The following is an 18410-nucleotide window of genomic DNA, read 5'->3' on the forward strand; positions in this document are numbered from 1 at the left end:
TGCAGAATACCACACAGGAAGCTCAAGCCCCTCATGCTAGCAGAGTAAGATAATTATCATACATCTTACTCCTGAATTATGCATTGAACCATCTCTAAATCTTTATGTGCGAACCAGGCAAAAAAATAACATGTAAATTTCCGGTTGTAGAACTGTACAACTGCATATCTTTCCTACTTATAAGGATTGGAGTTGGTGGTGAGTTCACATATGGGTCCAACATCCACATGTGAAACTAGCAACGTTCCCTGAGACATATATTTTATTGGATGTCCCCAAAGGGACTCCAAGAGACATATAAACAAATGTAATTTACTCACATATGAGATATATCATAAATAAACAAATACACTACTTTCATGTGAGACCAACTTTTTGTAAAAATCATAAATAACAAAGACAAAGAGGTGACTTCAACCCAAATTGATCATGATTTTAGTTCTCTCCCAACCTAATATGGTCATTTAATATTCTCGGACGACATTCATAAAGGGCACTAATGTTATTTCACCACCTCTAAGCCAATGGTTATGTAGCAATGCACAGACATCATGCTAGTATGGAGAAGGATTGGTGGCTTGACATTATAAAAGTAACAATGAAATGATGGTAACCACAAACATCAAAAGGTAGTACTGACCTTGCAGGGTAATCTGTTTTGGATTTCATAACGTGAAAAGACATGCATGATAGAGGTGTGCTCCTCCTTGTCCTCCTGTGTGCTCTTCCTCACACATCTTGGAGGAAGACATGGCTAGAGTCGATGTAGGGCAGAAGTGCAGAAGTTGTATTGGACCCAAGACACCGGTTCAACTGGCCTGCACCAGCACGATGACGATTCGCCGTGAGCGGCGCCCCTCGAGGTGGGCGCCACACTAACACCTGCATGATAAGGACGAATAAATTGAACTGGAAAGCCTCCGCTTTCTTGCAATTTGAATACGTCGACTGATCCTCCGCTCATCCCCCATTCCACCAACACCGAGATCAGATCGAGTAATTAAATCCATCAAAATTGGGGGATGCAAGGAAGGGGGAGAGACACAAACTAGTAGATCAGGATGGACTTGCTATTGCTGGCAAGATTCTCCATTTGGATGTCATCTTCGGAGAAAGCAAGCAGCGTCCGCCACGATCGCCATGATGATGGGGACATCATCGTAGGGAGCAGGCACCGGTCGCCGCGATCACCATGATCTTCTTTTGTGACATCCGTTGAGATGTGCTTCGTCCCACGGTTGCCATTTTTGTCATTTCTCACACTGTATCCGGCTCCCCCTCATTTTCTCTCTCCAACAACGACCGTGTCGGCAATCCACATAGGTTTGTCCTAGGCCGAGACTGAGAGGGGTGGGGGTACGAAGCAAGGCAAGACACAGGGAAGGGCTGGGGGCATGGGGCTCTCGGAGGTGGATACATATCTATATCATGACAGTCCATTCATGATCAAACGTCAACCTGCGTTAGTGATTAGTAGCAAACAAGCCTGTGCGTTGCAATGAGAGAACAGAATCAGCCCCTTATACACACACTGGACGGTATCAGCAAATCCCTGAAATCTCCACACAGCAAACAGCATGAGAAGTGGTGTTGTGCAAAAACAGAATGGCTGGATGATTTTTGAAGTATACTCATGATGTTTCCAAAATCTTTATGGGCAAAATTTCAAAAAATATGGAGATTAACATTAAGCCATTTGTTTACATAAAGCTCATATCAATAGTTTAGCATACATCATCGTATACTGGTTGGTTATTGTGCACGATGGAAAATAGGATGACTATGTACCTATTGTAACCTTTAGCATATGGTATGCGCTGTGATAAAAATGCCTCCATAGTGTGTGTCATTGTGTCCATGTGCATGGCAACTCTATGTGTGTAAATATGCTTGTTTTGCTATATGTGTGGTGAGATATCTAGGGATATTATCTTGGTATCATGTTTTCAAATGTTGAGGAAACTTTATTTACTTCCAAATGGTGACTGACCTTGCGTAGTTCACCTCCGATGCCATGCCACGAGCGCACCTTTGGTTTGGAGAAAACTGCATTTCCTTAGTTGGTGTGGGGAGGGAGGAGGGGCAGCTGACATGGATGGTGGGGAGCGGAAGTTGGGTTGGCGGAATGTGATGGGGTTCCCCATTTGGGTATGGATTTGCGTGTCAGTGTGGAAGCCGATACAGTCGTGCGTGAGTTAGACATGAAGCCGACGGTGGAACTACATGGGAGCGGCTATGTCTCGCCTTAGGTTAGTTATATTTCTTCTCTTTTGTTCATATTATCAAAAACATTCTAAATACATATATACCAAAAATTCAATTTACTTTAAAAAAATTAATGTAGTCTACAAAATTTGTTAAGGTGTTTTTTAAAAATGTTGAGTGCATTCAAACAAAATCTTGTGACATTTAAAAAATATTCATATGTTCCAAAAAAATTACATGCCATTTAAAATAATGTTTATACAATGTAAAATAAATGTTTTGTACCATTCAAAGAATACATTAAATTTATAAAAATGAAACATTAGTTTAAAAATATGTCTGTGGCATTTTTTAATAAAATGTAAAAAAATACACATAATTTAAAAACAATTAACCGCATTGGAAAAAATGTTTCAGCATGTATTTCTATTTTTTATCACGTATTGGACATATATATGAAAAAAAATTAATCATGTATTTGGAAAATGTAAAATGTGTATAAAAAATGTTTCAGATGTATATAAAAATATACAATGTATTTGAAAAATGTGGGGACCCGGAGGAAAGGATTAGGGTGAACGAAAGTCCACCAGGTTATCTTTCCACAACGCAAGACCAATAAGCCGACTTGTTCTTGTCTCTCAGGAAATGGATCAAGCGAAAGTTGGGGCTATGACAAGGAAGTTGTCTGTCTCCACTGCGCCGGCGACTATATCTCGCATTATACGAGACGATAAGATGAGCTACTAACTAGTGAGCTAGAGTCTGGTTCGTGCAATCCTGTAGGGTGCGACCTACTTAATGGGAATAGAGCCATTTTTTCATAGGATTTTTCGGGCTATTTTTTGTTTTTCCTTTATTTCTTCATAATTTTTCTTCATTCTTTTCTCCGTTTTCACAGGTTTTCTTTCATTTTCTCTAGGTTTATTTATTCTCCACCGTTCTCATTGTTTTTTTCTTTCCTTTCTTTTTCTTTGTTTTGCTCCGGTTTTCTATGTTTATTTCTTGGTTTTCAATGTTTTATCTTTCATTTCCTTTTTATTTATTTCTCTCGGTTTTCCCTTAGTTTTTCATTATTTTTCTATCCACAATTTTTTTGTATATATTAAACTAATTTTTCTAATACAAATTAAAAAAATTGATACATGGTCACAACTTTTATACACATTTTTTGTAACATTTTATGAACCATTGATTAAAAGTTATCAAATAAAAGATTAACATTTTATGAATATCTGATCAACATTTTTCCTATATATTTTAATCATTTTAAAAAACTTGAATAACATTTTTCCAATAAGAGATTAACAATTCATCTATACAGATTTAACATTTTCAAAATGCTTGATTAACATTTTTCAATTACTTTTTCAATTTTTTTAAATGCTTGATTAAAAATTTATATACATAAACAAAAGAATTCATCATTTTTAATACATGATAATCATTTTTTCTATGCACATTTAATATTTCTACATTGTTTTTATATAGTTTTTCAACATTTTTACAAATGCATGACTAAATTTTTATATACATGGCCAAAAGATTTCATCATTTTTTTAATTCATGGTCAACATTTATTCTATACACATATAATATTTTTCAAATACTTGTTCAACATTGTTTTTCAAAATGCCTGATTAACATTTTTATATACGTGATCAAACAATTTCATCATTTTTTTAATACTTGATTATCATTTTTCCGAATGCTTGATTAACATTTTTCAAATACTTGTTCAACACTTTTCAAACACTTGTTCAATATTTTCCGACCGCTTGATTAATTGTTTTTCAAATACTTGTTCTAAAATTTTCAAATAGTTGATCAACATTTTTGAAGTACTTCTTCAACATTTTTCGAATGCTTGATTAACATTTTTCAAATACTTGTTCAACATTTTCCAAATGTTTTTTCCATAGTCTTTTTTGTAACATATATATTTAGAATATTTTAAAATATAAACAAAAGTACAAAAATAAACCAAAAAATTGAAAATAGATAAAATTCAGGAAAGGAGGTTGTGGCATCCCGCCCGCATGGGCCGGCCTATCTTGCTCGCTCCCTTTAGCGAGTCAGAATCTAGACTCACTAAAGATCGAAATCACTAACTGAGAAGTACTCGTTGCAAAGATCACTCCAATTCCCCTGGTTGCAACAAGTGGTGCACCACTTGTCGCAACCTGGGAGTTTTCCCTTTTTCGTTGTTCCTTTATTCAAAATGCTTTATCTCTCAAACCGTGCGTCCAAATCTTGAACCGCTTTCACCCTTGGATTCCTCGCGTCGAGATCTTCAAAACTAGATCACATGTTGATAGGTTTTGACGAACTTTTTTTCACGAAAAAACTGAACAAAAAACTGAACGGGGAGCACGAGTTTTTTCCCTTTCCGAAAGAGGCACGCTCGTGCCTCTCACGAAATCACCACCGTGCCTCTCGCGGAAGCAAAACCGTGACTCTCGTGGAAGGAAAAAATGTGTTTTTTTCGTTTCCGAGGAGGCACGTCCGTGACTCTCGTGAAAGCACAACCGTGCCTCTTGCGGAAACAAAACCGTGACTCTCGCGAAAGAAAAAAAACAGAAAATGCGTTTTTCCCTTTTCGAGAGGCACGGCCGTGACTCTCGCGAAAAAAAAACAGAAAACACATTTTTTTTCTTTTTCGAGAGGCACGGCTGTCGGTGTCAAAACCGGCAGATCTCGGGTAGGGGTCCCAAGCTGTGAATCTAGGATCGATGGGTAACAGGAGACAAGGGACACGATGTTTACCCAGGTTTGGGCCCTTTTAATGGAGGTAATACCCTACTTCCTGCTTGATTGATCTTGATGAATATAAGGATTACAAGGGTTGATCTACCTCGAGATCATATGTTGTGGTCTAAACCCTAGAGGCATGATGAGTAATATCATAATAATCTATTGACTAGCCTTGCATCGGCTTATATAACATACCAGAGGCCTAGGATAACAAGAGTTCTAGTCGAATACGTCGGTGGAGAGGAGTCCTTGTCTTGATCACCAAGTCTTGTGGAATCTTCCTCGTATATGTCTTCGGTTGTCCGAACCTGCCCATGAGTAACTGGCCATGGGGGTCCTCGGCCCAATCCAACTGATCGGGAGACGATGTGGTGAGTATCCCCTAGTCCAGGACACCGTCAACGGCCGTGACTCTCGCGAAAGCACACCGGTGCTTCTCGCGTAAGCAAAACTGTAACTCTCGCTAAAGAAAAAAAACAAAAATATGTAGCTATTTTTTTATTGAATTTTTTTGTTGATGTTTAAGTAGTCGTGCTCCACTTTTTATTTCAGTAGTAAGTTATGTTGATGTAATTTTGGCACCAATTTTTTTTAATATATTAAGGTAGATCAGAAATATGTAGCTATTTTTTTATTGAATATTTTTTTGGTGATGTTTTGTTTGTGGTTTCTCATATATAAGTGTTGTGGACCTATTGGATCTTTGGTACACATCAAAGAGTTTTTCAAAATCAATTTACATTAATTTGTCTAAATCATTCGGTTAGATCATGATGTAGCAAGACATACATGGTGTTGTCCAATCTTTATTGTTGCAGATATTAGAGTATATTCACCTATTATAAAGGAAATTGCATCATAGTTTGTCATTGTTGTGTACTTGGTCGACAACTTTTTCAACTTTAAAAGAAAAATCGAGTCACTAACTACAAAATATTTCCAAGCATGTAACAAGTACCTTATATATATATATCCAACCAGGCCAACTAAGTAGCAAATTCATATGCTGGGTTTGAGATGATTTGTGTTTAATTCGGAGCATCTGCAGTTAATTTGTTGTGTAAGATTTTTTGTCAATATTGTGTAGAAGCAACGAAAAGTGCAGGTTTACATGCAACATGGCTATCTACGGGAGCTCGGGGAGAAGTGAGTTGTTTGAACTGTATCTGTTGCAAGATTCTACAATCTATTTACATGTAGATAGAAAATCCAGTCCCCCCCCCCCCCACATAGTAATTATTGAGCATAACCCGCATAGATGCTTATTTCTATTTTGGTTATAAGTTTAATGAATTACTTCCATGTACTAGAAGAATAGATGACTACTTGGTGTCATCACTACATAGGGACATGGGATGAAGAACTATGTGCCGAAGTCTCATATCTAATTATGTTATATTGTACTTCTACAATTGTGAATATCATATAATTAGTTGATCAAGAAATACTATTATACAGTACAATCTTTCTATATAAAGTATCTATTGTTAAGTGAATTTAATCTGCTTCCTCTAATTTATGACAATAAAAAATAAATAAAGCTGGTGCTACATAATTGGTCGTTGGTGATTGACCTAAAGAATCTGGCATTTCCAGTATATTTGTTTTTGATCGACGTACAAACAGAATTTTGAAGCAAAACCGCGACTCTCGCGAAAGAAAAAAAACAGAAAACGCGTTTTTTTTTTGTTTCCGAAAGGCACGGCCGTGACTCTCGCTAAAGCACAACTGTGCCTCTCGCGGAAAAAACTCGTGACTTTCATGAAAGAAAAAAAAAAGAAAACGTGTATTTTTCGCGGAAATTTATTTTTTTCGAATTTTTTTGATCGAAAAGCTAAGAAAGACCGGGGGAAAACCAAAACGTCAAAAAAAAACTGAAAAAAAGACCGTTTAAAAAGCCGAAAACGCGTGCGGAAAAATAAAAAACAAAATCCGGATGGAGCGTCCAGAGCACGACACGTGGCGAATGGCTGAGAGCGCGCCAAGTGACGCTGATCGTTGCGAGGCTCCCGAAGGAGCGCTCGTTAACTAGTTGCTCCCCTCTCTATGGCGAATTGTCGAGGGATCGCACAGAGGAGCGCCCCGAGCGACTGACATGGGCCGGCCCACTTATACATAGTGCGTCCAACAGGGTTTTTTTCTGTATAGTTTTTTCTGGTTCTTTTCGGCTTTCTATTTTTTTTATTTTGTTTTTTTTCATTTTCTGTTTCTTTTCTTTTTTTTGTTTCTGTTTTTTTTTTTTTTTTATATTTTTTTTAATTTCACAACTTTGCGAAATTTGTTCGCCAATTTAAGAAAAATGTTCGTTTTTCAATTTTTGTTCGTGAGTTCCAATAAATGTTCCTGTTTTTCAAATTGTTCAGGTTTTAAAATTTTGTTTGGATTCGAAAAATCTTTAGGAATTTCAAAAGGTGTTCCAGCTTTCCATCTGTTCACAAATTTATAAAATGTTCGTGTTTTCAAATTATGTTCACAAATTGAAAAATGTTCAGAAATTTATTTGGGTGTTTGAAAATATCTTCCTGTTCCAAAATTTGTTCGCAAATTTCAAAAGAAACTTCTTATTTATAAGTTTTGTTCGGAGTTTCGAAAATTGTCCCGTTTCTAAAATTGTTTGCAAATTTTTAAAAATGTTTGTTTTTTCAAATTTTGTTTTGGAGTTTCAGAAAATGTTCGCCTGCAAAAATTGTTCCTGTTTCCAAATTTTGTTTTGTAATTTGAAAAATTGATCCTGTTCAGTTTTTTGGGTAGTTTAAAAAATGTTTCGCTCTAAAAAATATGTTCGCGTCTCCAAAATTCGTTTGTGTGTCGAAATTTTTTGTCTTTCTCAAATTTTGTGAAAAAAATAATGTTCGCATTTGAGAAAACATTCACGTTTTGTTTTTGAAAAAAAAACGTTTTCTGTTCGAATTTTTGAAAAATGTTCGTATCAGCGTTTGAGTTTTCTTAAGATTTTGCAGTGTTCTGTGATTAAAAAAGGTAGCTAGCTCAACTGGTTCGAATTGTTGATCGGAAGCAGCAGGTCTCGCGTTTGATTCCTGGAAACGCATCTTTTTTTATTCCAGCATGAGCTACTGTTCGCGAGAGAGATGGGCCGGCCCAGTCTCTCGATCACCCTCAGCGCCACTTATTTTCATTAAACTAGATAATGCCATGCGCGTTGCTGCGTGAATTTTGTATGACATGATGTTAAGAATATAACTGTGAAACTATGGAGTTAAATATGATGGTATTGGATATTTTAGGCACAAAATAAATGGCTAACGTCCAACCCATACTTGCATAAGAATATCACTATCATGTTAAGATAGGTTTATGTGGAACAGATCACTTGCTTTACCGGAACAATGTCCAACACTAAGTAAATCAAGGGAAGACAATAATAAAGTGAAGGTACACATGCTGCTTCAGGACTGAATCACCCCCAATTTGATACGGCACAACTACTACATAAGTGGCAAACTGCCTTGTTGTACCTAGCATTTGGTATACTATAGTGAAGGTATTAGCTAGTTTCATAGAGATCTTCATTTAGGAACCTTAAAGTATAGGTGTATATGCTAATGTTCCTTTTTTTTAGAAAAGGATATGCTAACGTTTCCTAATTGGAGGAAACAGCCCGAAAAGAAATATGATATATTGTGTACAAAGTAGGATGTCAACGCTGCTGACATGAATAATAGAGGAACAAATCCCTTGTACATGAACACCGCAATGATCTCATAAAACTTGGAAGAAGAGTTTAAGGCTACAAAGAGCATTGGATACTAAAGCAAATTGACTACAGTCAATCAAACTATCTATATAACGCTCTATCCCATATCAATGTTTTAAAGTTTACTACCAGACACAATCTCCTCTTAGCTTCTGCTTAGTAAACTGTAGGTGTGCACATAATATCTAATCAAACTATACTGGTCTGATGTGTAAACGAATTAAGTAGTCGTTGTATTTTTTGCCCTGGAAATATCAAGTATAAATCATTAAATGAGCACCGTACTGGATTCTTGGTCCTATAAGTCACGGTTTCATTTTTTACAATACCTGCTTCCCATTTTCTATATATCAATCCTCTGAAATAACAATGAAGAGATTGGGCAAGCCCAATACCTTATCAAATGCCAAATGCTCATGATTCCACATCAGTGAATAAATTTCAGATCAGATCTTGTAATGAAAGAGTAGAATACCAAAGCATGAGTTGGAATAATAGGAATGAACGAAGAAATTCATCCGGAAATATACAATATTTTCTTCAATATTCTGATGAAGGAATTAAAGAGAGAATGAGCTCACAGAGGCATCAGCGTTATTTATCTTGCTGTAGCTGTGCCAAAAAGCTAGGGACGGCTGATTTCATGGTCAGGTCTAGAGTCTAGACATAATTCCTTTGCAATGCGGACTCAGATCAATGCTCTCCTTGGCATCCTCACAGCCTCGCCATTCTTGTCAAGGCGTCCACCTGGATTCATAGAAGAAGGCCAATAGTGAATGTGAGCCATGCCCAGGGCCCATGGGACGGGAGCGCCAACACGGGCTGCAATCAGCTGAGACGCTACCGCCTGCTGCGGGATAGGGAAGGTGAGCGGAGGACGCACGGAGCCTTCCCGGCCTTCTGCCAAGGCACCCGGCGCTCGACCGCAAGGTAATCACCAAGAGTAACGGGGGCGATGCCGGCGGCAGCATCCTCGCGAGGCGCCTGCGCCGGGGTGGCCGGTGTCAGGGCGGGGACGGACGCCACGAGACCTTGTTACCTACAGGAGCCCTTCTACCCTTCCCCGTCGCTGCTTTCCGCGAGTAAATAGCATAAAACTACTACTTTACAGGTTAGGGTTTCAAAAAACTACTGGTTTTAAATTTTTCTCAGATAACTACCAAGTGGGTGGTCGACTGTTTCAAAAAACCCAAATTCCGCATTGCTAACGTTTTAAACCGATTTATGACAGATTGGACCCACTCCTAAATAATCTGTTAGTTGACCGTTTTGTTTGACCGTTAACTTACTGTGGGACCCACGTGTAAGATGTCTCTTCTTCCTCCTACCATTTCTTCTCTCCTTATCTCTTTCTTTCCCATCTCCTCCTCCCGGCAAAGGCCCGACAACGGCCACCCCCACCACGCCCCGCGCCCAGGAGCAAGGGCCGGCCGCCGCGAGCCGCCCCCAGGAGCAAGGGCCGGCCGCCGCGAGCCGTCCCCAGGAGCAAAGGCCGCCGCGAGCCGCCGCGCCCAGGAGCACAGGCTGCCGCGAGCCGCGCGCCGCGCCCAAGAGAAGCGACAGCGGCCGGCAAGGAGCTCCGCCTGGACCCAGCCCGTCGGCCTCCTAGAGAAGCCCCGCCTTTCGCGTTGAGGAACGCTGCGGCCGAGCCGCCTACTTCCGCCTGGCCCGCAACCTGGTCGCCGGCGTTGTTCCTGTCGCGACGGAAGGAGCTCCACGCGTCGCCCGGGACGGAAGGGAGCTCCACGGCGGTGCCATGGCTGCTGGCCGGCCAACCTCACGCCGGCTGCTGGTGCACGACCACGGGGAGGGACCAGATTGCTTTTTCAAAAATTTGCAGGGACCCGATTGCGTTTTGAAAATTTTGCAGGGACCTGATGGCATTTTTGAAAAGTTTACAGACACTGACATGTGGAACCCACATGTCAGTTAACGGTTAAATAAACGGTCAAATAAACGGATCGTTTAGGTGCGGGCCTGACCTGTCATAAACATGTTTAATTTTTTAACAACGAAGATTTTGGGTTTTTTGAAACAGCCGACCACCCATTTGGTAGTTATCTGAGAAAAATTTAAAACCAGTAGTTTTTTGAAACCCTAGCCTGTAAAGTAGTAGTTTTATGCTATTTACTCCTTTCCGGCGGAGGGCTTACATACTCGTCGTGGTAGCACTTGCCAACCATGGCGCAAGAAGACGTTGGTCTGAGACTCTGAGTCTGACATCTCATAGTGTTTTTCTGTGAGATGGGATCTAACAGCACTGCTAGTATATTTATCAGAGGGAGCTATAGTTTTCCGATCACGCTGGATCATCAAAAGGAACCCCGGAAATTACGACCGGAAGTGCAACCGAATCGCCAGAGTAGGAAATCGATCAGTCTCTTGCAAATTAGTAGTAGTGGGATTTGATGGGGAAGTGAAGAGCAAACGAAATCCACTGTCGTCGGGAAGACATGATGCATTGCGTCGGGATCAATTGAGTGGAATTGTACTATATGCAAACAAAAAAAAACGATGAGACGGGGAATCCTCTCCATAGGCCATAAACAGGATTGTCGGCAGGTTGTGGTGGGTCCTTAGCAAGTAACTGATGCTTATGTGTAGGCATGTTGTAGTGGTTGGTCCCATATGTAAGTCAATCAAAAAATATTGATGTGACGGTTGTGCTGAGGTGGATAGGTTGCATGTCAAGAGAAATAATATAGTGGGGATAAACTATTTAGGTATTATAATAGATGCAAACGGACGCACACTCCCTATTCTGTCTTCGGCCGGCCCATCTACATTTTTTTTTCAGTTCTTAAAACCGAAAACAAGCAACCGATGTGATTAGAACGACCGACGTCCTGGTTCTGCGGAAGCTGCGCTAACCAACCAGCCACGCCAGCGGATGTGTTTAGTTATATCATTTTCCTGTTTTTCTTTCTTCTTATTTTACTTTTTAAATATTTTTCCTTGTTCCTTTTTTCTATTTTTTCTTGGAACAGTTTTGTTTGGTTTTTCTTTCATAGTTTTTTTAATTTTTGCTACATGTCTAAATTTTTTTCAAAATCGATGATTTGTTTTCAAATTCATGAAGTCTTTGTATAATATGATGAACTTTTTCCCAACCTCATGAACTTTTTTTATAGTTTGATGACCTTTTTTAAGATCGATGAACTTTTTTAAAAGTTAATAAAGCTTTTTCAAAATGATTAATTTTTTTAAAAAAAATCGATGAACTATTTTCAAAATTTTCTATATTTTTTAAAATGATGTACTTTTTTCAAATCGATGAATGTTTTTCAAAATCAATGACATTTTTTCAAATTCTTGATTCTTTCTTCAAAATGATAAAATTTTGTCAGATTTTTCCGCAAAAAAATTGAGTTCAGTCGAGAGTGAACGTGCCTGTGCGATCAGGGAGTGCAGTTGTGAAGGTATCAAAGTTGTGCTTTTTAATGGGCCGGCCCAGTTGTTCGTGCGTGTGGGCGCCAAGAAGGTCATCAATATAATCATCATAAAATAGAAGGCATGCTATCATCATAGTAAATATTCTCATCAAAGGTAGGGGGACTAAAAAGATCATATTCATCAAAAATAGCATCCCAACATTATTGCTTTGCATATCATTAGCATCATTGATATTCAAAAAATTCATAGTAGCAACATTGCAGTCATGGTTATTATGGAACTCACACCAAACATTTGTTAAATTCTTTTTTTAACACTTCATAGCAATTATCGGTATCCATATTTTCAAGAAAGACTTCATAAAGATAAATAATTTGATGCAACTTCACTCTTTTTATAGTTTTTTTATAAATCAAACTAGTGAAAAACAGGATACTAAAAGATTCAACTGCAAGATCTTACCTTCAAGCACTTATAACCCCGGCAATGGCGCCAGAAATAGCTTGATGTCAACGGGGAGTTGCTTACATTCAGCAATGACTGCAACATCTGGTCCTTGATAATTATCCATTAGTTGAACTGATTCCACCGCAAAGGCGCAGTCTGACTCAACCTCCACTCTCATACATCCCATATTTGCAAGAAGATACATTTCATATCATATAGCAAGAAGTTCAACAGCGTCCACATCTCGTACATGGGTTAGTTGCCGGAACCTCATACATCTCGTACATGTGTTATATAAGGAGGGCAAGCCATGGGCGCATAGTGAGTTGTTTCTTTTATAACACATGGCATAAAAATCCCAAAAAATAAGAGAGCTTGAAGGTACTGAAGTTGAGACCTCCCACTACTAATGCATGCTACTGGCCACTAGAACTGCTCGCTACTGGAGATAAAGGGAAGCCTAAATCTTAAGAACACACTGCAGCGTCGAGATTTGAACATTTTTTTAAAATTTCAAAACATTTCCTGAAAATTATTAACAATTTTGTAATGCCAGTTTTTTGAAAACATAAACAAAATTTGAAATTCCAAACATTTGTTGAAAAATGAGAATATTTTATAATTTCAAAATTTATTGGAAAAACAGTTTTTTATTTGAAATGCTGAAAAAATATTCAAACATGAAAAAGATCAGAAACTCCCAACGACATCAGGGGAAAAGCAAAAGAAATTGGATCATTGATCAATATTTAAAAACAAGAATATGTTCTAAAACTCCAAACAAATTTGGCAAACTTGAATATTGTTTTTGAAAATAGAGAAACATTTTTCATGAAATACGAACAAATTTATAATTCTCAAACATTGTTTGGAAAACATGAACAATTATTTTTGGACAAATGAACAAAATTTCAAAATCCGAACAATTGTTTCTATTTTTTCGGAAAATTGTGGCTTTATGAACATTTTTTAACGTATTGACCATTTTTTGAATTCTGTGATTTAAGAAAAAAACATAAAATTGAAAAATAAAAAACCAGAAGAAAACGGAAAAATAGGAAACGGAAGATCAGTAAAGAAAAGCAACAGGAAAAATTGAAAACTGGAAAAAACAGGCAGAAAAAACGAATAACGTTTCTAAATCCAGAACAGCAGAAGCTTCTAAATTGGCCTGCTGTGCGAGTCCTCTTGTACAACGGTACAAGGATCGGAATGCCACAGCCTCATTTTTTTGGTTTTATTCATGTATTCTATTATAATTTTTTTGTACTTTAAAATATTGTGAATATAAATATTACAAAAACACAGTACAATTATTTTCTGAAAAATGTTGATCAGGCATCACAAAAGTGTTTAAATGCATATAGAGAAAATGTTTATCATGTATATGAATAATGTATAGAAAATCAATGTGTATGAAAAACTTTGATCATGTATTTTAAAAATATTAATGAAGGCAATTCTAAAAATGTTAATCAAGCACTTAAAAAATGTTAAATGTATATAGAAAATATTTTGACCATGTATTAGAAAAGGATGAAAAACATTTGATCATGTATATGTATATAAAAATCTTAATCAAGCATTTCAAAAAATGTTGAACAAGTATTTCATAAATGGTAAACGTTTATAGAAAAAATGTGGACCATGTATTAAAAAATGATGAAAAATATGATAATGTATATACAAATGTTAATCAAGCATTTGAAAAAAACATTGGACACGTATTTTTCACATGTTAATCAAGCAATTGGCAAATGTTAAATTTGTATAGAAAAAACATTGAGCATGTATTGAAAAATACAATCTTTTATTTAAAAATTGTTAATCAAGCATTTAGGATTTTTTTGAAAAATGTATATACAAAATGATGACTATGTATAGAAAAACTAATAATTTTTATTTAAGAAACATTAATGAAGGATTAGAAAAATGGTAAAAAACAATGTGTATAGAAGACATGTTGACCATGTATTCAAGCAATGTTAAACTTATATTTTAAAAATGATATACATTTATTAGAAAAATGTATTAGGTATATATCTAGAATGTGTACCTAAAAATAATGAAACCCCGTGGGAAAACAAATAAACGATTGAACAAGGAAAGAAACAAAAGAATCCGAAGAAAAATGAAGACAAAAATATGGAAGAAAACACAGTAAAAATAAATGAAATTAAAACAAAAGAAAAATGAAAAAAAAAGAAACCAATGAAAATAGAATGGAAAGAGTGAAAACCAATAAAAAACAAAGAAAACTAATAAAAATGAGAAAGAAACAAACTAAAGAATAGAAAAAAAAGAGAAAACTGATGAAAAAAAGGGAAAAGAAATAAAAAAACTAGTAAGAACATAGAAAGGAACAGAAAAAAAACCCATGAAAAAGCAAAGAAGAAACAAAAAAACCGGGAACAACTAGTGGAAAACAAGGCTCATTTCCCTCGTAATGTTCACGCCATCAATCTTTCTGCAAACACTTTGGTGTCCCACTGGAGGCGACCTGGGTTCGAACCCTGGTTCTCCGGAGCTTGCTCGATCTCGCGTAAAGCAATGTATAGCTCTCGCCCTATTTGACTCAGAATCCTTCAAATAGGGAATTCCTAAGTTGCCCTGGGGTTTAATGTCAAAGACAGACAACAAATGGGCTTTATGGGCGGTAGACGTTTCTTCCCCAGACCCAAGTGTTCACCTTCGGGATTCTCAAAAAAAAAAAGTGTTCACCTTCGGAGTTCTAGTTCTAGAAAATAATGTTGTCTCATCCCTCAAAAAAAAATGTTTCACCTTAATTGTATCGGCATCGACACGCACAGTCCGTTGTCCCAATTTTGGAATTCTTTTGTCCCAATTTCGATGAGATGAGCCTCGTGCTCTGAAATTGCCTTGCTGCACCCACCATTGACCAGCTTTGTTGGGTTCCGGATAAATATAATCTTGGTCCGTGCCTGCCCCAAGGTAGAGCAGTACGTATTCTACGCCTAATCAAGCAGATCTCAAGAAATGTACACTTGCCAGTCGTTAAAGCAGATTAGTACTCCGGATGGTCCATCACCGGCAGAGTATGGTGCCGTGTTTACAGTATCTTGATGAACCCTTGAACCAAATCCAGAGTACATACTTCAGCGCAAGTACAATAGTGAGCTATAAGCCTGTTTAAATAATATTTTTGGCCATGCAAAGTAGAGACACAAGCAAAAAAGAGGAGGTAACCTCTCCCGCCCTTTCCAATGCTCCAATATGTAGTGATAAATTTGTCAAGTAGGTATAAAATCTGATGTGCCAAGTTTGACAGCCCTAGGAAGAAACAATGTAAGAGTTAGCTTCGACCTGTGGTCCTAGGTAAGATGAGCAAATAAGGGAAAGGAGAGAAAGTGAAAAAAAAAGGAAAAACTTTGTTTTTGCCACTCTAGTTTTTGCCCACTTTGCTTATGCCACTCTAGAATTTGTCATCTCACTTTTGTCACTCTTAGCTTTTGACAATACATCACAAATGCCATTCGGTGGCAAACCGATAATTTTTCATTTCACCTTTGCCACTCTTAGGTTTTGCAATGTATCACAATTGCCACTCTGAAAATTTTGCTTTTGCCACTGATAGGCAAAATTGATATATTGTCAAAAGCTAAGAGTGGCAAAAGTGAAATGTTAAATTCTAGAGTGGCATAAGCAAAGTGGGCAAAAACTAGAGTGGTAAAAACAAAGTTTTCTGAAAAAAAAACACTAACCCTATTGTCTAAGGGAATGATATTGTATAACGGATGTATGCAGATACATTTTAGAGTGTAGATTCATCCATTTTGCTCTGTATGTAGTCCATAGTGAAATCTCTACAAAGACTTATATTTAGGAACGGAGGGAGTAACATACATGTACAGCCTGTTATTGCTAGATTATTAACCTTACTCTCACCTCACCAATTAAACACATCTCCTCATTTCTCCCGACACACTACTAGGAAAACGCTTATAGATAGAAGTTTACAAGTAGCGTTTGTTTACAACCCGACGCTACTACTAGTTAGTAGTAGGGATGGCTATAAAAAGCGCTATTGGTATCAGTTAGCAGCAGCGCTTGTTACAAAGACCCATGCTACTGCTAAGTCTAATACACCACACCCCCAGTCAAAAAATAGCAGCAGCGCCTCTCGTCCAACCAGCGCTATAGCTAGTGGGCTTAGCAGTAGCGCTGGCCCATTGCCCGCGCTGCTGTTAAGCCCACTACCTCCCTCAGCGCCCCCCCCGGCCCGGTCGGCCTCACTCTCACTCACACTCCCACACTCCTCCCTCGATCCCCCGCGCGCCGCCGTCGACCCCCGCACACTGCCGTCCCCCGCGCCGGCCCTCCTCCCTGCGCCGGCCCTCCTCCCCGCGCCGGCCCTCCTCCCTGCGTCGGCCGCCCTCGCCCGCGCCAGCCCTCCTCCCCGCCGGCCGCCCAGCTCCCCCGCGTCGGCCTCCCTCCTCCGCCCGCCGCCCCGGCCCCCGCGCCGGCCCTCCTCCACCGAGAGGTACTCCTCCCTCCTCCTCCCTCCCTCCCTGCGCTATAGAGTAGTTATTTTTGAATTCTATGTAGTTGAAAAAATGTAGGTTATTCGAATAATTTAGGTTTTGATCGAACCCTTGCTTGGACAGATTAGGTATGAACCCTAGTTAATTCGTACGAACCCTAGGTTTTAAAGTTAGGACAGAAATTTAGCTAGGTTTTTAATTAGGTGTAGTTAATAGAATTTAGGTGTTTTAAGTGTATTTAAAAGAGTTTTAGGTGTTTTAGTTGTTTTAGGTGTAGTTAACAGAATTTTAGGTGTTTTAGTTGTTTTAGGTGTAGTTAACAGAATTCTAGGTATTTTTTTAGTTAAAGCAATTGTTGTTATTTTTTTAGTTAAAGCAATTTTGCAGTGGACATGTCATATTTTGAACATGTTACATTTTGGACATGTCATATTTTTCCGAGTGGCCTATGTTTTGCCAGAAATGTCAAATCATTTACGTTCTGGCAAATTTCAGGTGCTCGATATGTCCTGTTTTTAGCAAAGGTCATGCCAAATTTTGCTAAGTGTTTTTTTTCATAATTAAGCATTTTGTTCTCGACGTCGACGATGCCTATCCTACATCCTCGTCGTCGACTCGGCGGAGGACTCCTGGTTGAGCCGAGGGGCCATGTCCGGGACTGGGCTCCGCCGGGCTGGTACTGGGTTGTGCTACCTTCTGGTGAGCGCAGCTTAGTGAGGAGCCAGCCCGTCGTCGACCTGGAGCTTCTTTGGTGGCGGTCACGTGGGCATGCATCGGTGGAGAGGCTTGAGTCCCCCGCGCAGGTGGTACAACACCGTGTCACGGAGGAGAACGCGCACGTCCAGCGCTACTTGGTTGCGTTGGCGAACGGCCGGTTCTCCAATACCTGGCAGATTCTTTGGGGATCTCACCGGAGCTATGATCTGGTGATGGTTCCTTCTCTTTGGGTGTCCACCGCGGCCCACTGAACCTAGAGGAGCTATTATTCGAGATGTATTAGTGATATTATATGATGATCTTTGCTACAAACTACTATATATGTATTCGATGATGGATTATTAATTACCTATTAGTTATTTGCTTATTGAATGCAAAAGATGAGCGCGGTTTGTGCTACAAACTACTATATATGTATTCGATGATGGATTATATGATGATCTTTGCTACAAACTAGGTTCGATGATGATCTTTGCTACAAACTACTACAAACTACTACAAACTACAAATTTTAGGTGTTTTAGTTGTTATGTGATGATCTTTGCTACAAACTACCATATATGTATTCGATGATGGATTATATGATGATCTTTGCTACAAACTAGGTTCGATGATGATCTTTGCTACAAACTACTACAAACTACAAATTTTAGGTGTTTTAGTTGTTATATGATGAT

Source organism: Triticum urartu, chromosome 7 (genome assembly GCF_003073215.2).
Source record: "Triticum urartu cultivar G1812 chromosome 7, Tu2.1, whole genome shotgun sequence".
NCBI classification, from domain to species: Eukaryota; Viridiplantae; Streptophyta; class Magnoliopsida; order Poales; family Poaceae; genus Triticum; species Triticum urartu.